We start from the raw sequence: 22,124 nt of genomic DNA, 5'->3' as shown, positions 1-22,124 counted from the left end.
GATTAAGAATTCCTCATATCAGTGAGGTCATATGATACATGTCTTTCTCTGATTGACTTATTTCACTCAGCATAACACCCTCCAGTTCCATCCACGTCGTTGCAAATGGCAAGACCTCATTCATTTTGATGGCTGCATAATATTCCATTGTGTATATATACCACAGCTTCTTTATCCATTCATCTGTTGATGGACATCTGGGCTCTTTCCACAGTTTGGCTATTGTGGATATTGCTGCTATAAACATCAGGGTGCACGTACCCCTTCGGATCCCTACATTTGTATCTTTGGGGTAAATACCCAGTAGTGCAATTGCTGGATCGTAGGATAGGTCTATTTTCAACTTTTTGAGGAACCTCCATACTGTTTTCCAGAGGGGTTGCACCAGCTTGCATTCCCACCAACAGTGTAGGAGGGTTCCCCTTTCTCCGCAACCCCGCCAACATCTGTCATTTCCTGACTTGTTAATTTTAGCCATTCTGACTGGTGTGAGGTGGTATCTCATTGAGGTTTTGTTTTGGATTTCCCTGATGCTGAGCGATGTTGAGCACTTTTTCATGTGTCTGTTGGCCATTTGGATGTCTTCTTTGGAAAAATGTCTGTTCATGTCTTCTGCCTATTTCTTGATTGGATCATTTGTTCTTTGCGTGTTGAGTTTGATAAGTTCTTTATACATTTTGGATGCTAGCCCTTTATCTGATATGTCATTTGCAAATATTTGCTCCCATTCTGTCGGTTGTCTTTTGGTTTTGTGGACTGCTTCTTTTGCTATGCAAAAGAAACAGGGACTTGATGAAGTCCCAAGAGTTCATTTTTGCCCTTGCTTCCCTTGCCTTTGGCGATATTTCTAGGAAGAAGTTGCTGCGGCTGAGGTCGAAGAGGTTGGTGCCGGTGTTCTCCTTTAGGATTTTGATGGACTCCTGTCTCACGTTTAGGTCTTTCAACCATTTGGAGTCTATTTTTGTGTGTGGTGTAAGGAAATGGTCCAGTTTCATTCTTCTGCATGTGGCGGTCCAATTTTCCCAATACCATTTGTTGAAGAGACTGTCTTTTTTCCATTGGACATTCTTCCCTGCTTTGTCGAAGATGAGTTGATCATAGAGTTGAGGGTCCATTTCTGGGCTCTCGATTCTGTTGCATTGATCTATGTGTCTGTTTTTGTGCCAGTACCATACTGCCTTGATGATGACAGCTTTGTAATAGAGCTTGAAGTCCAGAATTATGATGCAGCCAGCTTTGCTTTTCTTTTTCAACATTCCACTGCCTATTTGGAGTCTTTTCTGGTTCCATACAAATTTTAGGATTCTTTGTTCCATTTCTTTGAAAAAAGTGGATGGTATTTTGATAGGGATTGCATTAAATGTGTAGATTGCTCTAGGTAGCATTGACATTTTCACAATATTTTTTCTTCCAATCCATGAGCTTGGAACATTTTTCCATTTCCTTGTGTCTCCCTCAATTTCTTTCATGAGTATTCTATAGTTTTCTGAAGTACAGATCCTTTGCCTCTTTGGTAAGATTTATTCCTAGGTATCTTACGGTTTTGGGTGCAATTGTAAATGGGATCGACTCCTTGATTTGTCTCTCTTCTGTCTTGTTGTTGCTGTATAGGAATGCCACTGATTTCTGTGCATTGATTTTATATGCTGCCACTTTACTGAATTCCTGTATGAGTTCTAGCAGTTTTGGGGTGGAGTCTTTTGGGTTTTCCACATAAAGTATCATATCATCTGCAAAGAGTGAGAGTTTGACTTCCTCGTGCCAATTTGGATGCCTTTGATTTCTTTTTGTCTGATTGCTGTGGCTAGAACTTCTAATACTATGTTGAATAGCAGTGGTGATAGTGGACATCCCTGCCGCGTTCCTGACCTTAGGGGAAAAGCTGTCAGCTTTTCCCCATTGAGAATGATATTTGCTATAGGTTTTTCATAGATTGCTTTTTTGATATTGAGGTAGGTCTATAGGAACCTCTATCCCTATACTCTGAAGAGTTTTGATCAAGAAAGGATGCTGTACTTTGTCAAATGCTTTTTCTGCATCTATTGAGAGGATCATATGATTCTTGTTCTTTCTTTTGTTAATGTATTGTATCACGTTGATTGATTTGCGGAGGTTGAACCAACCTTGCAGCCCAGGGATAAAGCCCACTTGGTCGTGGTGAATAATCCTTTTAATGTACTGTTGGATCCTATTGCCTAGTATTTTGGTGAGAATTTTTGCATCCATGTTCATCAAGGATATTGGTCTGTAATTCTCCTTTTTGATGGGGTCTTTTTCTGGTTTTGAGATCAAGGTAATGCTGGCCTCATAAAACGAGTTTGGAAGTTTTCCTTCCATTTCTATTTTTTGGAACAGTTTCAGGAGAATAGGTATTAATTCTTCTTTAAATGTTTGGTAGAATTCCCCAGGGAAGCCATCTGGCCCTGGGGTTTTGTTTGTGGGGAGATTTTTGATGACTGCTTCAATTTCCTTAGTGGTTATAGGTCTGTTCAGGTTTTCTATTTCTTCCTGGTTCAATTTTGGTAGTTGATACATGTCTAGAAATGCAGACATTTCTTCCAGTTATCTAATTTGCTGGCATAGAGTTGCTCATAATATGTTCTTAGAATTGTTTGTATTTCTTTGCTGTTGGTTGTGATCTCTCCTCTTTCATTCATGATTTTGTTGATTTGGGTCATTTCTCTTTTCTTTTTGATCAGTCTGGCCAGGGGTTTATCCATCTTGTTAATTGTTTCAAAGAACCAGCTCCTAGTTTCGTTGATCTGTTCTACTGTTCTTTTGCTTTCTATTTCATTGATTTCTGCTCTGATCTTTATTATTTCTCTTCTCCTGCTGGGTTTAGGCTTTATTTGCTGTTTTTTTTCTCCAGCTCCTTTAGGTGTAGGGTTAGGTTGTGTATTTGAGACCTTTCTTGTTTCTTGAGAAAGGCTTGTATTGCTATATACTTTCCTCTTAGGACTGCCTTTATTGTATTCCAAAGATTTTGAACAGTTGTGTTTTCATTTTCATTGGTTTCCATGAATTTTTTAAATTCTTCTCTAATTTCCTGGTTGATCCATTCATTCTTTAGTAGGATGCTTTTTAGCCTCCATGTATTTGAGTTCTTTCCGACTTTCCTCTTGTGATTGAGTTCTAGTTTCAAAGCACTGTGGTCTGAAAATATGCAGGGAATTAACATAACAATAAAAAAATTTTAAAAAAATATGCAGGGAATGATCCCCATCTTTTGGTACCGGCTGAGAACTGATTTGTGACCTAGGATGTGATCAATTCTGGAGAATGTTCCATGGGCACTAGAGAAGAATGTGTATTCTGTTGCTTTGGGATGGAATGTTCTGAATATGTCTGTGAAGTCCATTTGGTCCAGTGTGTCATTTAAAGTCTTTATTTCCTTGTTGATCTTTTGCTTAGATGATCTGTCCATTTCAGTCAGGGGGGTGTTAAAGTCCCCCACTATTATTGTATTGTTGTCAATGTGTTTCTTTGCTTTTGTTATTAATGCCTTATATAATTGGCTGCTCCCATGTTCGGGGCATAGATATTTACATTGTTAGATCTTCTTGTTGGATAGACCCTTTAAGCAGGATACAGTGTCCTTCGTCATCTCTTATTACAGTCTTTGTTTTAAAATCTGTCTGATATAAGCATTGCCACCCCAGCTTTCTTTTGGTGTCCATTAGCATGGTAATGCTAATCTGGGGGTGTCTTTGGGTCTAAAATGAGTCTCTTGCAGACAGCATATGGATGGGTCTTGTTTTTTAATCCAGTCTGATAGCCTGTGTCTTCTGATTGGGGCATTTAGCCCATTTACATTCAGGGTAACTATGGAAAGATAGGAATTTAGTGCCATTGTATTGGCTGTAAGGTGACTGTGACTGTATATTGTCTGTGTTCCTTTCTGATCTATGCTGCTTTTAGGCTCTCTCTTTGCTTAGAGGACCCCTTTCAATATTTCTTGTAGGGCTGGTTTCGTGTTTGCAAATTCCTTTAGTTTTTGTTTGTCCTGGAAACTTTTTATCTCTCCTTCAATTTTCAATGACAGCCTAGCTGGATATAGTATTCTTGGCTGCATATTTTTCTCGTTTAGTGCTCTGAAGATATCATGCCAGTCCTTTCTGGCCTGCCAGGTCTCTGTGGATAGGTCTGTTGCCAATCTAATGTTTCTACCATTCTAGTTTACATATCTCTTCTCCCGAGCTGCTTTCAGGACTTTCTCTTTGTCTCTGAGACTCATAAGTTCTACTATTAGATGTCAGGGTGTTGACCTATTTTTATTGATTTTGAGAGGGGTTCTCTGTGCCTCCTGGATTTTGATGCCTGTTTCCTTCCCCACATTAGGGAAGTTCTCTGCTATTATTTGCTCCAATATACCTTCTGCCCCTCTCTCTCTTTCTTCTTCTTCTGGGATCCCAATTATTCTAATGTTGTTTCATCTTATCGTATCGCTTATCCCTCGAATTCTGCCCTCGTGATCCTGTAGTTGTTTCTCTCTTTCTCAGCCTCTTTATTTTCCACCATTCGGTCTTCTATATCGCTGATTCTCTCTCCTGCCTCATTTATCCTAGCAGTTAGTGCCCCCATTTTGGACTGCACCTCATTAATAGCCTTTTTGATTTCTACCTGGTTATATTTTAGTTCTTTTATTTCTCCAGAAAGGGTTTCTCTAATAACTTCCACGCTTTTTTCAAGCCCAGCTAGTATCTTTAAAGTCATGATTCTGAACTCTAGGTCTGATATTGTACTAATGTCCGTATTGAGTAGGTCCCTGTCAGACGGTACTACCTCTTGTTCTTTTTGCTGAGGTGATTTTTTTCGTCTTGTCATTTTGTCCAGAGGAGAACAGATGAATGAGAGAACAAAATGCTAACAGGTTAACAACTTCCCCAGCAAATATACTCTATACAAATCAGGAAAGACCTGAAACCAGGGGAAAAGAAAGGGAAAGAAAGAAAAAAGAAAGAGGAAAAAGAAAAGAAAAAGATAAAAACAAACAAAAACAGAACAAAACAAAAAAAAACAGAATATGATCAAATATGATCAGGTTAGTGCATAGATCAGTGCCACACACTAGCTTTTGGGAGTATTTTGGTCTGTTAGAAGAAAGTGCCTCCTAAAATTTTAAAGGAAGACTTATATATGTACAAAATAAGGGTTGATACAATGTAGGGATGGAAGATGAGTGTAAAGATGAAAATTATAAAAGATTTTATAAAAGGAATTGATAAGAAGTTGTTTGAAAAAAGAAAGAAGAAGATTTAGGGAAAAAAAGAGAAAAAAGGGAGAGAATGTGATCAGGCAGGAGACTAGAACAAAGCCATACACTAGTGATTTAGGGTATATTTTGATCTGTTAGAAGAAACTGTATCTCAAAATTTTAAAGAGAGAACAACTTATATATATATGCCAAAAATAAGGGTAACTACTATGAAGGGATAAAATATGACTCTAAAGATGAAAAATAAAAAATGTTTTTTTAAAAAAGGGATTGATAAGATGTTGGTTGAGAAAGGGAAAAAGAAAAATTCAAAAAAAAAATTACTTTGAAAAACTAATGAATCATGGTAAAAAAAACCATGAATTCTATGTGCAGTATTCCCCTAGCGCTGGAGTTCTCCCGTTCTCCTTGATCGGTAAACTTGGTCTTGGCTTGCTGGCTGTTTGTGCTGATCTTCTGGGGGAGGGACCTGTTGCCGTGGTTCCCAAACGTCTTTGCTGGAGACGGAATTGCCCCGCCCTTGTCATCTGGGCTAAGCAAGCTGCTCGGGTTTGATCTCAGGAGCTTTTGTTCCCTGCAAGCTCTCAGTACAGCTTTGGAGGACCAGGGTGAAAATGGTGGCCTCCCACTCTCCACCCGGAGGAGCTGAGAACTCGGGGCCCCGCTCCTCAGTGCGCCCCCAGAGTAAAGCAGTCAATCATTCCCGTCTCCCCAGTCTCCAGCTGCACTCCGTGCTCACCTGGCCTGTGACCGAGCATTTCTATCTCTGGCACCCAACCCGGTGTGGAGTCTCCAAACCCAGCAGATCCCTGAGGTGCGCTCCCACGCCACTCCTCCTGGGGGAGGAAGGGGTCTCCCCAGCTCTGCCTCTTGTTGGGTCCCTGCTGGAGGAGCAGTGGCCCAACTGGGCTGCGGATCACAGTTTATGGCAACCCCGAGCTGAGAGCCCGCACCTCGGCTCCGTCTCTGCAGCCGGCTTCCCCGCTCCGATACCTGGGAGCTCTGCTGCACTCAGGCACCCCCGGTCTTTCTGTGACCCCAAGGGTCCTGAGACCACACTGTCCCGCGAGGGTTTCACCCCCCGCTTAGCCACTGGAGCGACGTTCCTCAGCGGAGCCGACTTCTTAAAAGTTCCGGTTTGTGCTCCGGGGCTCTATCACTTGCCAGAGGCGGCGGAGACCCCCTCCCCCGCCGTCTATCCTTCCGAATATCGCCTCAGATTCACTTCTCCGCACGTCCTACCTTTCAGTAAGTGGTCGCTTCTCTGTTCAGAGAGTTGTTGCTACTCTCTTCTTCAATCTCCTTCCGGCCACTAGAGCTACCTCTGCGGGGCATCTCCAGGCACACCGCCTCCGCCCACACGCTCAGGCCCCCCAAACGCACGCCTCCAGCTCAAGGCACCTGAAGGCTGCGCCTATGCCTTTATTTTAAAGTTTTGATTCCTTTTTGCAAGTAATTTTAACATGCCAGTTGTGTAAGCCTTGGGAATAATAAGGAATCAGAGAGGATGATGATATCCAAAGACAAGAAGGCCTAGAGACAATATAAAACTTTATGGTGTTGTAAGGACTTTGGGAGGAGAACATACAGAATGATGAAAATTGTGGCCCCTAGAAACAAATATCAACTGTTCTTTCTGAGAAAAGCTCATCCCCAACCTTGATAAACTAGTGATTTATCACTTACAAACCTCTTATTTGATATCTACATTCAATTGAGATCTTACTCTTCTGAAAATTCCTTACAAACCTCATCAATCTGCCCCGTGAATTCCCTCCAAAATTTGTCCCTGTCACTATTTGATATCTTTTTATATATTTTTCTGTATGTATGTCTGAGGAAAGGCATTGGTGAGCTTTTCAACAACAGAGAACCTCTTATTCATGTGTGATTTTCCTATGTCTAAATTGGCTTCTGGACTTGAATTACATATTCAGCAAGTATCTGGAGAATGATTAAGTGAATGAAAAGTTTAATAAATATACACAAAAATGTTCTTATTCTACAGAATATGGCAAATATTCATTAGGTAATGAATACAGGAGCAACATCTTCAGGCTTTTAACATTCAGGACATTTGCAACACCTGAAACCTAGAAGAAGGGAAATAGTTTAGTTCTTCATTCACCTGCATAATACTATAGAATCCTTGTAAGTGTGTATCTGGACATGAGAAAAACAGGAGGAATAAAAGAAAAAGTTTCTCATTATCTCATAACCTAGAAATAATGACTGCTAATGTTTTAGTTGATTTCCTTTTAAATTATTCCCTTCCATACTATTGGGTCACACTGAGTAGCTGATTTATTTCTCCCAATGTATGCATTCACATCAGATAAATCACTCCCAAGGGAGAAAAACTTGGCTCCTAGAGGAGTGGAAAAAAATCTCAGCTAGTACAGTGATTGGTGGCCTTAGAAAGAGCCACTGTATGTTAACAGACACACCAAGTAACTGTAATGTGAAAATGTCATTGGGAGGAAGATGCCGACAATGACAAGACTGGAAAAACAATGTCTTGGTGTTATAGCATGTGCTTGACACTGTCTGCACAGATGACAGAGATCTCCTGTGAGACAAAATGATGGATGAGGAAACCTGCCCAGGCTCTAGCGCCTGAGGAAAGCATGAACGGTCTTCTAGGAAAGTGACTGACACCTTGCATCCAAGGATGGCCTCAATCAGGTTCAAAACCTGGAGATACCCTGGAATAACATTTAAAAGTTTTTATAACACAAAGTATTATTGTGAGTTTGGGGAAACAGACATCTCACTCTTTCCTGGTTATATTAGTTTATCTGCTGCCACATAAACACTTATTTTAATATTCTCAGCTCATACAGTGATTATTAGTGACCTTCCTAAGAGCCACTGTGCATGAAAAGACATGTAGTATAACTGTGATGTGAAAATGTCATCAGTAGGGAGATGCTGATAATGACAAGATTAGAAAAACAATATCTCAGTGTTATATCACTTGTTTGTCCCTGTTGCAATGATGACTGTGATCTCCCCCCAGCCTCCCTGGGGCCAAACTGACTCATAGGCACACATACTCAGGCTCTAGTGCCTGAGAAAGGCTTGAATGGTTTTCTAGGTTAGTGACTGACACCTTGGACCCAATGATCACCTCAGTTAATCAGGTTAAAATAACGGTGACTCCCTGGCTTACTATAAAAAAAGGTTGGTAACACAATGTGCTATCAGGAATTGTAGGAAATAGACACCTTGGTCATTCCTGGTTGTAGTAGTTATGTGCTTCCACATAAACATTTTTTAAAGATACAAGCAGGAATGCTACAAATAACAGACATAGGTTGAAAATCCCTTCCCCACAATTCTGAATCTAAACAGGGTGGAAAACTGAAAATGTTCATAATTCTGTTGGCAGTAAACCTGTCCTAAACAGATGTAAGGATATTTCTGCTATTTGCTTTCAGTTCTGTTAAACAAAGGCAGCTCAGTGTTAAAAGAAAACAATTCCTTTGTAAGAGAGTATAATATTAGCTATTTGTCATTTGTCAAAAACAGCAGATACTTCCTAAGGAGGACACTCATTACTATCACTGCTTTATAAAACCATAGATTTTCTTTGGAGTTGAGGACCAAAAGAAATTAGACACTGTTTTAGGATGCAGTGGTGGCATAAAAAGAAATACTGACAAAGAATAATTTTCACTTATTTTTATCTAAGATTTTATTTTACTTTTTTTAATCGACAATTTTAAGTACACACATTTATAGTAGCCATGGGAAAACATGGGTCACATTTTATGTTCTTCTTAGCCAATGAAAACATCAAAAAAAGTTTCTGTCCTTTGTATCATTGTATCTTGCTGGTAAGAAATGTTCCATGAACTCCGAGTATAATATGGCCTATTGCTTTTCTTTATTACCATTATTTTTCTTTTTATGTGTCAGCCCCCAATTTCGTGTTACCAGAATGTGCAGTGTCTCCATTTTGGGCTTCCCTTCCTCATGAAAGATCTCCAAACTTCAAATTCCAAATGTTATATGCCTACCAGTATACATGCAAACCAGTATAGTCCACGCATTAAGTGCACTGCCAGCATTTCTACTTCATGCCACAGATGCCATGGTGCCTATTGGAGGGTCATGTCACAGATCCCACAGGTGCCACAGGAACTGCTAGGGGATGCTTGCCCTTCAGGTATACGCCCTGATCACCCCCATCATAATAAGGACCAGTATTCCAGGTCTCTGCACCAACTTCAGTGCACCTTCAAAGGAGGCACACTCCCCTCCCCGCTTTTTCATGACAGTTGGGTCCCTGTGAGCCCTGCGTTCAGTCTCTGAGTTGGCTGATACCACAACATGATAAAGGACTACAAGATGAACCCAAAGCTAATATCACACTCAATGATCTATGTCCACCCATACCACTTCTATTCAACACAATACTAGAACTTTTAGCCAGAACAATTAGGCAAGAAAAACAATAAAGGCATCCAAATCAGAAAAGAAGAAATAAAATCATCTGTATATGTGGATGACATATCATATATAGAAAATCCTAAAGAATCCACCAAAAAACTGTTAGAACATCTGAACAAATTGTGTAGAGTTGCAGGATTAAAAATCAATATAAAAAATACATCATAGTTAAGATGGCAGAGGAGTAGGGGACCCAAATTTTGCCTGGTGCCTGATATTCAGCTAGATAGTTACCAAATCATTCTTAATACTTGTGAAATCAGTTGGAGATCTGAGAAAAGAATTGCTGGAATTCTACAAATAGAAAAGCGACCACTTTTTGCAAGGTAGTAGGTGCAGAGATGTGAATCCAAGGGAATATATCAGAGGATACCTCATGGGGAAGAGCCTGCTTAAGGAGGCTACAGCAAAGTATCATAATTGGCAGAGTGTAAAATCAGAACTTTTAGAAGTCTGCTACGGTGGGGAACATCCCTGCTTAAAGCTGCTCAGGTGGCAAAGTGGAGTGGAATCCCAGTGGGACATCGTGGTCTCAGGATTCTCAGGGTCACAAAAAGAATGGGACTGCCTGAGCGTGGCAGGGAAGCCAGCTGACCACAGCGAATCTAGGCACTGGCTTTCTGCTCTGTGTTGCCATAAACTGCAAACCACTATATAGTTACACGACCACTCTCTGGGCAGGGGCCCAGCAAAAGGCAGAAGCACAGTGAGACCCCTCCACCTCTTTCCCCTAGGAGGAATGGCATGGGTTCATGCTACAGAAGTCCATAAGGTTTAGAGACTCAAAATTGGGTTGTAGACAAATGGATAAAGAAGATGTGGTCCATATACACAATGGAATATGACTCAGCCATCAGAAAGGATGAATACCCAACTTTTACATCAACATGGATGGAACTGGAGGAGATTATGTTAAGTGAAATAAGTCAAGCAGAGAAAGTCAATTATCATATGGTTTCACTTATTTGTGGAACATAAAGAATAGCCTGGAGGACATTAGGAGGAAGGGGAAAATGAATGGGGGGAAATCGGAGGGAGAGATGGACCATGAGAGACTATGGACTCTGAGAAACAAACTGAGGGTTTTAGAGGGGAGGGGGGTGGGGGGATGGGTTAGCCCGGTGATGGTATTAAGGAGGGCACACACTGCATGGAGCACTGGGTGTTATAGGAAATCAATGAATCTGGATCACTACATCAAAAACTAATGATGTATTGTATGGTGACTAACATAACATAATAAAATTAAAAATAAATAAATAAATAGATTTTTTTTAAAGATTTTATTTATTTATTTGAGAGAGAGAATGAGACATAGAAAGCACGAGAGGGAAGAGGGTCAAAGGGAGAAGGACTCCCTGCTGAGCAGGGAGCCCGATGTGGGACTCGATCCCGGGACTCCAGGATCATGACCTGAGCCGAAGGCAGTCGCTTAACCAACTGAGCCACCCAGGCGCCCAAATAAATAGATTTTTTAAAAAGGAAGAAGGAGAAGGAAAGGAAAAGAAAGGAAAAGAAAGGTAGAAAGGAAGAAAGAAATAAAAAGTAAGAAAGAAAGCAAAAGATTCCACCAAAAATTTTGTAGAACTGATAAATAATTGAATAACACTGTAGGATACAACATCAAACTAAAAAAACCTATTGCATTTCTATGTACCAAAATAAAGCAGCAGAAATAAAAAACAAGGAATTGATCCCATTTACTGTACATAAGAAAACCATAAGGGAGTTAGGAATAAACCTAACCAAAGGGTAAATGATTTGTACTCTGAAAAACTATCACTTATGAAAGAAATTGAAGATGACACAAATAAATGGATAAACATTCCATGCTCATGGATTGGAAGAACACATATTGTTAAAAGGTCTATACTACCATAAGCCATCTACACATTTAATGCAATCCCTGTCAAAATACCACCAGCATTTTACACAGAGCAAGAACAAACAATCCTAAAATTTGTATGTAATCACTAAAGATCCCACACAGCCAAAGCAATCTTGAAAAAGAAAAGAAAAGCAAATCACAATTCTGGACTTCAAGCCACATTACAGAGCTACGGGGATCAAGACAGTGTGGTACTGGCACAAAAACAGACACATAAATCAATATAACAGAACAGAAACCCAAAAATGAACCAACAACTCTAGGGTTAACTAATCTTTGTAAAGCAGGAAAGAATATCCAATGGAAAAAAAGACAGTCTCTTCAACAAATGGTATTGGGAAAATTGGACAGCCACATGCAGAAGAATGAAACTGGATGACTTTCTTATACCATATACAAAAAATAAATTCAAACTGGGTGAAAGACATAAATCTGAGACAGGAATCCATAAAAATCCTAGAGAACACAGGCAGCAATCTCTTTGACCTCAGCCACAGCAACTTCTTACTAAACTATTGGGACTTCATCAAGACAAAAATGCCTCAGCACAACAAAGGAAATAACAAAACTTAAAAGGCAACCTACCAAATGGGAGAAGATACTGCAAATGTCTTGCCAGTTAAAGGGCTGATATCCAAAATCTATAAAACTCAACACCCAAAAACCAAAAAATCTGCTCAAGAAATGGGCAGAAGACATGAACACACTTCTCCAAAGAAGACATTCCAATGGCTAACAGAAACATGAAAAGATGCTCAACATCACTCAGCATCAGGGAAATATGAATCAAAACCACAATGAGATACCACCTCACACCAGTCAGAATGACTAAAATTAACAAGTCAGGAAACAACAGATCCTTGGTTAGGATGCAAAGAAAGGGGAACCCCTTACACTGTTAGTGGGAATGCAAGCTGGTACAACCACTCTAGAAAACAGTATGGAGAGTCCTCAAAAAGTTAAAAATAGAACTACCCTACCACCAAGCAGTTGTACCACTGGGTATTCATCCAAAGGATACAAAAATAGTGACTTCACTGGGCATATACACCCCCATGTTTATAGCAGCAATGTAAATAGTAGCCAAAATATGGAAACAGCCCAGATGTCTATCAGTAGATGAATGGATAAAGAAGATGTGGTGTGTATAAATACAATGGAATATTACTCAGCCATAAAGAAGAATGAAATCTTGCCATTTGCAACAATGTGGATGGAACTAGAGGGTATTATGCTAAGTGAAATAAATCAGTCAGAGAAAGACAAATACCATGTATTTCACTCATATGCACATAGGGGAAGGGAAGGAAAATTAAATAAGATGAAAACGTTGAGGAAGTCAAATCATAAGAGACTCAATCTAGCAACAAACAGAGGTGCTGGAGGGGAGGTGGGGGGGATGGGGTAACTGGGTGATGGGAATTAAGGAGGGTACTTGATGTAATGAGCACTGGGTGTTATATGCAAGTAATGAATCACTAAATTTTACCTCTTTAACTTGAAATTAAATAAAATCTAAGAAATAAAAAAGGAAAAAATAAAAATGGACATAGGATTTCATAGTCCAGAGTTGGTTAAAATTGAGACAGCACAGAAGTAGACTGTTACTGAATCTGAGGTTTGGCCCTGCTATCATTTCATTCTTCTTGAAAGCACACCTACCCACATTGCTCAACTTAAGAAATAAAGCACAATATCATCAATACAATAAAAGCATCCTATTTACTCCTGCACAATTACAGTCCCTCTTCTCAGAGGTGATCACTATTATGAATTTTATTTTGTCTTTACTGTTCTTTACATTTTATTACATAGTAATATATCCTAACATAAAATGAAATAAGATGTAGGTATTTAAACTTGAAGTATATGGCATTATATGTATTTTTCTACAGCTGGTGTTTTCAAGTCCTGTTAAGAAGAATAATTATGGGGGGAGGAGAAAGATGGCGAAGGAGTAGGAGACCTGGATTTCGTCTGGTCCCAGGAATTCAGCTGGATAGGGACCAAACCATTCTAAACACCTACAAACTAAACAGGAGATCAAAGAAAAGAATAGCAACCACTCTCTGAACAGAAAAGCAACCACTTTCTGGAAGAGTCATATTCTATCCCGTCATAGTAGTTAACCTTATTTTTGGTATATATATATAGTTCTCTCTTTAAAATTTTGGGATACAGTTTCTTGTAACAGATCAAAATATACCCTAAATCTCTAGTGTATGGCTTTGTTCTAGTCTCCTGCCTGATCACATTCTCTCGTTTTTTTTTAAATGTTCTTCTTTCTTTTTTCAACCAATTTATTATCTTATCAATTCCTTTTATAAAATATTTTATAATTTTCATCTTTATACTCATATTCCATCCCTTCATCATATTAACCCCTATTTTTGTACATATATAAGTTTTTCTTTCTTTAAAATTTTGGGAGGCACTTTCTTCTAACAGGCCAAAATACGCCCAAAATCTAGTGTGTGGCACTGATCTATGCACCAGCCTGATCATATTTGATCATATTCTGTTTTTCTTTGTTTGTTTTTATCTTTTTTTTTTCTTTTTTCTTTCTTTCCCTTTCTTTTCCCCCAGTTTCAGGTCTTTCCTGATTTGTTCAGTGTATATTTTCTGGGGACATTGTTATCCTGATAGCATTTTGTTCTCTCATTCATCTATTCTCCTCTGGACAAAATGACAAGACGGAAAACAAACACCTCAAAAAAAAGAATAGGCAATACCGACTGCCAGGGACCTAATCAATATGGACATAAGTAAGATGTCAGAACCAGAGTTCAAAATGATGATTTTAAAGATACTAGCTGGGCTTGAAAAAAGCATGAAAGATACTAGAGAAACCCTTTCTGGAGAAATAAAAGAACTAAAATCTAACCGAGTCAAAATCAAAAAAGGCTATTAACGAGGTGCAATCAAAAATGGAGACTCTAGGAGACGGAGCAAGATGGCAGAGGAGTAGGAGACCTAGATTTCGTCTGGTCTCAGGAATTCAGCTGAATAGGGATCAAACCATTCTGAACACCTACAAACTCAACAGGAGACCAAAGAGGAGAGTAGCAACAACTCTCTGAACAGAGAAGCGACCACTTACTGGAAGGTAGGACGTGCGGAGAAGTGAATCCGAGGCGATATTCGGGAGGATAGACGGCGGGGGAGGGGGCCTCCGTCGGCCGCTTCTGGCAAGTGCTAGAGCCGCGGAGCACAACATCGGAACTGTTATAAGCCGGCTCCGCTGACGGACATCGCTGCAGTGGCTAAGCAGGGGGTGGAATCCTCCCGGGACAGTGTGGTCTCAGGACCCTTGGGGTCACAGAAAGACCGGGGGTGCCTGAGTGCGCCAGAGCTCCCAGGGATCGGAGCGGGGAAGCCGGCTGCAGAGACGGAGCTGAGGCGCGGGCTCTCAGCTCGGGGTGGCCATAAACTGTGATCCGCAGCCCAGTCGGGCCACTGCTCCTCCAGCAGGGACCCAACAGGCGGCAGATCCGGGGAGACTCCCCTTCCTTCCCGGGGAGGAGCAGCGCGGGAGCGCACCACAGGGATCTGCTGGGTTTGGAGACTCCACACGGGGTCGGGTGCCAGAGATACAAACGCTCGGTCACAGGCCGGGTGAGCACGGAGAGCGGCCGGACACAGGGGACAAGGGAGTGACTGCTTTTCTCTGGGGGCGCACTGAGGAGCGGGGCCCCGAGTTCTCAGCTCCTCCGGGTGGAGATTGGGAGGCCACCATTTTCGCCCTGGTCCTCCAAGGCTGTACGGAGAGCTTGCAGGGAACAAAAGCTCCTGAGATCAAACCCGAGCAGCTTGCTTAGCCCGGACCGACAAGGGCGGGGCAATTCAGCCTCCGGCAAAGACATTTGGGAACCACGGCAACAGGCCCCTCCCCCAGAAGATCAGCACGAACAGCCAGCAAGCCAAGACCAAGTTTACCGATCAAGGAGAACGGGAGAACTCCAGCGCTAGGGGAATACTGCACAGAGAATTCATGGCTTTTTTTTACCATGATTCATTAGTTCATCAAAGTTAATTTTTGTTAACTGTTTTTTTTTCTTTTTCTTTTTCCCTTTTTCAACCAACATCTTATCAATCTCTTTTAAAAAAAAAAACATTTTTTATTTTTCATTTTCAGAGTCATATTTTATCCCTTCATAGTAGTTACCCTTATTTTTGGCATATATATATAAGTTGTTCTCTCTTTAAAATTTTGAGATACAGTTTCTTCTAACAGATCAAAATATACCCTAAATCACTAGTGTATTGCTCTGTTCTAGTCTCCTGCCTGATCACATTCTCTCCTTTTTTTCTTTTTTTTTTTAAATCTTCTTTGTTTTTTCAAACAACTTCTTATCAAGTCCTTTTATAAAATCTTTTATAATTTTCATCTTTACAGTCATCTTCTATCCCTTCATTGTATCAACCCTTATTTTGTACATATATGTCTTTCTTCCTGTAAAATTTTAGGAGGCACTTTTTTCTAACAGACCAAAATACGCCAAAAATCTAGTGTGTGACGCTGATCTATGCACTAGCCTGATCATATTTGATCATATTCTGCTTTTTTTGTATTGTTCTGTTTTTGTTTTTATCTTTTCTTTTTTTTTTGTTTCTCTTTCTTTTTTTGTTCTTTCCCTTTCTCTTCCCCCGGTTTCAGGTCTTTTCTGATTTGTATACAGTATATTTGCTGGGGACGTTGTAAACCTGTTAGCATTTTGTTCTCTCATTCATCTATTCTCCTCTGGACAAAATGACAAGACGAAAGAAATCACCTCAGCAAAAAGAACAAGAGGTAGTACCGTCAGCCAGGGACCTACTCAATACGGACATTAGTACGATGTCGGACCTAGAGTTCAGAATCATGACTTTAAAGATACTAGCGGGGCTTGAAAAAAGCGTGGAAGTTATTACAGAAACCCCTTCTGGAGAAATGAAAGAACTAAAATCTAACCAAGTCGAAATCAAAAAGGCTATTGATGAGGTGCAATCAAAAATGGGGGCACTAACTACTAGGATAAATGAGGCAGAAGAGAGAATGAGTGATATAGAAGACCAAATGATGGAAAATAAAGAGGCTGAGAAAAAGAGAGAGAAACAACTACAGGATCACGAGGGCAGAATTCGAGAGATAAGTGATACGATAAGACGAAACAACATTAGAATAATTGGGATCCCAGAAGAAGAAGAAAGAGAGGGGCAGAAGGTATATTGGAGCAAATAATAGCAGAGAACTTCGCTAATGTGAGGAAGGAAACAGGCATCAAAATCCAGGACGCACAGAGAACCCCTCTCAAAATCAATAATAATAGGTCAACACCCCGATATCTAATAGTAAAACTTACGAGTCTCAGAGACAAAGAGAAAATCCTGAAAAAACCTCGGGAGAAGAGATATGTAACCTACAAAGGTAAAAATATTAGATTGGCAACAGACCCATCCACAGAGACCTGGCAGGCCAGAAAGGACTAGCAAGATATCTTCAGAGCACTAAACGAGAAAAATATGCAGCCAAGAATACTATATCCAGCTAGGCTGTCACTGAAAATAGAAGGAGAGATAAAAAGCTTCCAGAACAAACAAAAACTAAAGGAATTTGCAAACACGAAACCAGCCCTACAAGAAATATTGAAAGGGGTCCTCTAAGCAAAGAGAGAGCCTAAAAGCAGCAAAGATCAGAAAGGAACACAGACAACATACAGTAACAGTCATCTTATAGCCAATACAATGGCACTAAATTCCTGTCTTTCCATAGTTACCCTGAATGTAAATGGGCTAAATGCTCCAATCAAAAGACACAGGCTATCAGATTGGATTAAAAAACAAGACCCATCCATATGCTGTCTGCAAGAGACTAATTTTAGACCCAAAGACACCCCCAGATTGAAAGTGAGGGGGTGGAAAACCATTTACCATGCTAATGGACACCAAAAGAAAGCTGGGGTAGCAATCCTTATATCAGACAAACTAGATTTTAAAACAAAGACTGTAATAAGAGATGAAGAAGGACACTATATCCTACTTAAAGGGTCTATCCAACAAGAAGATCTAACAATCGTAAATATCTATGCCCCGAACATGGGAGCAGCCAATTATATAAGGCAATTAATAACAAAAGCAAAGAAACACATTGACAACAATACAATAATAGTGGGGGACTTTAACACCCCCCTGACTGAAATGGACAGATCATCTAAGCAAAGGATCAACAAGGAAATAAAGACTTTAAATGACACACTGGACCAAATGGACTTCACAGACATATTCAGAACATTCCATCCCAAAGCAAAGGAATACACATTCTTCTCTAGTGCCCATGGAACATTCTCCAGAATTGATCACATCCTAGGTCACAAATCAGGTCTCAACCGGTACCAAAAGATTGGGATCATTCCCTGCATGTTTTCAAACCACAATGCTTTGAAACTAGAACTCAATCACAAGAGGAAAGTCGGAAAGAACTCAAATACATGGAGGCTAAAGAGCATCCTACTAAAGAATGAATGGATCAACCAGGAAATTAAAGAAGAATTTAAAAAATTCATGGAAACCAATGAAAATGAAAACACAACTGTGCAAAATCTTTGGGATACAGCAAAGGCAGTCCTGAGAGGAAAGTATATAGCAATACAAGCCTTTCTCAAGAAACAAGAAAGGTCTCAAATACACAACCTAACCCTACACCTAAAGGAGCTGGAGAAAGAACAGCAAATAAAGCCTAAACCCAGCAGGAGAAGAGAATTAATAAAGATCAGAGCAGAACTCAATGAAACAGAAACCAAAAGAACAATAGAACAGATCAATGAAACTAGGAGCTGGTTCTTTGAAACAATTAACAAGATGGATAAACTCCTGGCCAGACTTATCAAAAAGAAAGGAGAAATGACCCAAATCAACAAAATCGTGAATGAAAGAGGAGAGATCACAACCAACAGCAAAGAAATACAATTATAAGAACATATTATGAGCAACTCTCTGCCAGCCAATCAGATAACCTGGAAGAAATGGGTGCATTCCTTGAGATGTATCAACTACCAAAACTGAACCAGGAAGAAATAGAAAACCTGAACAGACCTATAACCACTAAGGAAATTGAAGCAGTCATCAAAAATCTCCCCACAAACAAAACCCCAGGGCCAGATGGCTTCCCAGGGGAATTCTATCAGACATTTAAAGAAGAATTAATACCTATTCTCCTGAAACTGTTCCAAAAAATAGAAATGGAAGGAAAACTTCCAAATTCATTTTATGAGGCCACCATTACCTTGATCCCAAAACCAGACAAAGACCACATCAAAAAGGAGAATTACAGACCAATATCCTTGATGAACATGGATGCAAAAATTCTCACCAAAATACTAGCCAATAGGATCCAACAGTACATTAAAAGGATTATTCACCACGACCAAGTGGGATTTATTCCTGGGCTGCAAGGCTGGTTCAACATCCGCAAATCAATCAACGTGATACAATACATTAATAAAAGAAAGAACAAGAATCATATGATCCTCTCAATAGATGCAGAAAAAGCATTTGACAAAGTACAGCATCCTTTCTTGATCAAAACTCTTCAGAGTATAGGGATAGACGGTACATACCTCAATATCATAAAAGCCATCTACGAAAAACCTACAGCGAATATCATTCTCAATGGGGAAAAGCTGAGAGCTTTCCCCCTAAGGTCAGGAACGCGGCAGGGATGTCCACTCTCACCAGTGCTATTCAACATAGTATTAGAAGTCCTAGCCACAGCAATCAGACAACAAAAAGAAATCAAAGGCATCCAAATCGGCAAAGAGGAAGTCAAACTCTCACACTTTGCAGATGATGTGATACTGTATGTGGAAAACCCAAAAGACTCCACCCCAAAACTGCTAGAACTCATACAGGAATTCAGTCAAGTAGCAGGCTATAAAATCAATGCACAGAAATCAGTGGCATTCCTATACACCAACAACAAGACAGAAGAGAGACAAATCAAGGAGTCGATCCCATTCACAATTGCACCCAAAACCATAAGATACCTAGGAATAAATTTCACCAAAGAGGCAAAGGATCTGTACTCAGAAAACTATAAAATACTCAGGAAAGAAATTGAAGAAGACACAAAGAAATGGAAAAACGTTCCATGCTCATGGATTGGGAGAACCAACATTGTGAAGATGTCAATGCTACCTAGGGCAATCTACACATTCAATGCAATCCCCATCAAAATACCATCCACTTTTTTCAAAGAAATGGAACAAATAATCCTAAAATTTGTATGGAACCAGAAGAGACCCAGAATAGCCAGAGGAATACTGAAAAAGAAAAGCAAAGCTGGCGGCATCACAATTCCGGACTTCAAGCTCTATTACAAAGCTGTCATCATCGAGACAGTATGGTACTGGCACAAAAACAGACACATAGATCAATGGAACAGAATCGAGAGCCCAGAAATGGACCCTCAACTCTATGGTCAACTTATCTTTGACAAAGCAGGAAAGAATGTCCAATGGAAAAAAGACAGTCTCTTCAACAAATGGTGTTGGGAAAATTGGACAGCCACATGCAGAAGAATGAAACTGGACCATTTCCTTACATCACACACAAAAATAGACTCCAAATGGTTGAAAGACCTAAATGTGAGACAGGAGTCCATCAAAATCCTAAAGGAGAACACAGGTAGGAACCTCTTCGACCTCAGCCGCAGCAACTTCTTCCTAGAAACATCACCAAAGGCACGGGAAGCCAGGGCAAAAATGAACTATTGGGATTTCATCAAGATAAAAAGCTTTTGCACAGCAAAAGAAACAGTCCACACAACCAAAAGACAACCGACAGAATGGGAGAAAATATTTGCAAATGACCTATCAGATAAAGGGCTAGTATCCAAAATCTATCAAACTCAACACCCAAAGAACAAATAATCCAATCAAGAATGGGCAGAAAACATGAACAGACATTTTTCCAAAGAAGACATCCAAATGGCCAACAGGCACATGAAAAAGTGCTCAACATCGCTCGGCATCAGGGAAATCCAAATCAAAACCTCAATGAGATACCACCTCACACCAGTCAGAATGGCTAAAATTAACAAGTCAGGGAACGACAGATGTTGGCGGGGATGTGGAGAAAGGGGAACCCTCCTACACTGTTGGTGGGAATGCAAGCTGGTGCAACCCCTCTGGAAAACAGTATGGAGGTTCCTCAAACTGTTGAAATTAGAGCTACCATACGATCCAGCAATTGCACTACTGGGTATTTACCCCAAAGATACAAATGTAGGGACCCGAAGGGGTACGTGCACCCCAATGTTTATAGCAGCAATGTCCACAATAGCCAAACTGTGGAAAGAGCCAAGATGCCCATCGACAGATGAATGGATAAAGAAGCTGTGGTATATATACACAATGGAATATTATGCAGCCATCAAAAGGAATGAGATCTTGCCATTTGCAACAACGTGGATGGAACTGGAGGCTGTTATGCTGAGTGAAATAAGTCAATCAGAGAAAGACATGTATCATATGACCTCACTGATATGAGGAATTCTTAATCTCAGGAACAAACTTAAGGTTGCTGGAGTGGTCGGGGGTGGGAGGGATGGGGTGGCTGGGTGATAGACATTGATTGGGGAGGGTATGTGCTACGGTGAGCGCTGTGAATTGTGCAAGACTGTTGAATCACAGATCTGTACTTCTGAAACAAATAACGCAACATATTTTAAGAAAAAAGAAAAAGAAGAAGATAGCAGGAGAGGAAGAATGAAGGGGAGTAAGTCAGAGGGGGAGACAAACCAGGAGAGATGATGGACACTGAAAAAAAAACTGAGGGTTCTAGAGGGGAGGAGGGTAGGGGGATGGGTTAGCCTGGTGATGGGTATTAAAGAGGGCACATTCTGCATGGAGCACTGGGTGTTATGAACAAACAATGAATCATGGAACACTACACCAAAACAAATGATGTAATATATGGTGATTAAGATAACAATAAAAAATTTAAAAAAGAGGGAGACTACAAAAATGGAGACTCTAAATGCTAGGAGAAATGAGACAGAAGATAAAATTAGTGATACAGAAGACCAAATGATGGAAAACAAAGAAGCTGAGAAAGAGAGATAAATAACTACTGGATCACGAGGGCAGAATTCCAGAGATAGGTGATACCATAAGATGAAACAACATTAGAATAATTGGGATCCCAGAAGAAGAAGAAGAAGAAAGAGAGAGGGGGGGAAAGGTATACTGGAGCCAATTATAGCAGAGAACTTCGCTATTTTGGGGAAGGAAACAGGCATCAAAATCCAGGAGGCACAGGGAACCCATCTCAAAATCAATAAAAATAGATCAACACCCTGAAATCTAATAGTAAAACTTACAAGTCTCAGAGACAGAGAAAATCCTGAAAGCAGCTCGGGACCAGAGATCTGTAACCTAGAATGGTAGAAACATTAGACTGGAAACAGACCTATCCAGAGAGACCTGGCAGGCCAGAAAGGACTGGCATGATATATTCAGAGCACTAAATGAGAAAAATATGCAGCCAAGAATACTATATCCAGCCAGGCTGTCATTGAAAATAGAAGGA

Source organism: Zalophus californianus, chromosome 7, assembly GCF_009762305.2.
Source record: "Zalophus californianus isolate mZalCal1 chromosome 7, mZalCal1.pri.v2, whole genome shotgun sequence".
Taxonomy (NCBI): Eukaryota; Metazoa; Chordata; class Mammalia; order Carnivora; family Otariidae; genus Zalophus; species Zalophus californianus.
The sequence above is the reverse complement of the archived record's forward strand: the minus strand, read 5'-3'. Positions refer to the sequence as shown.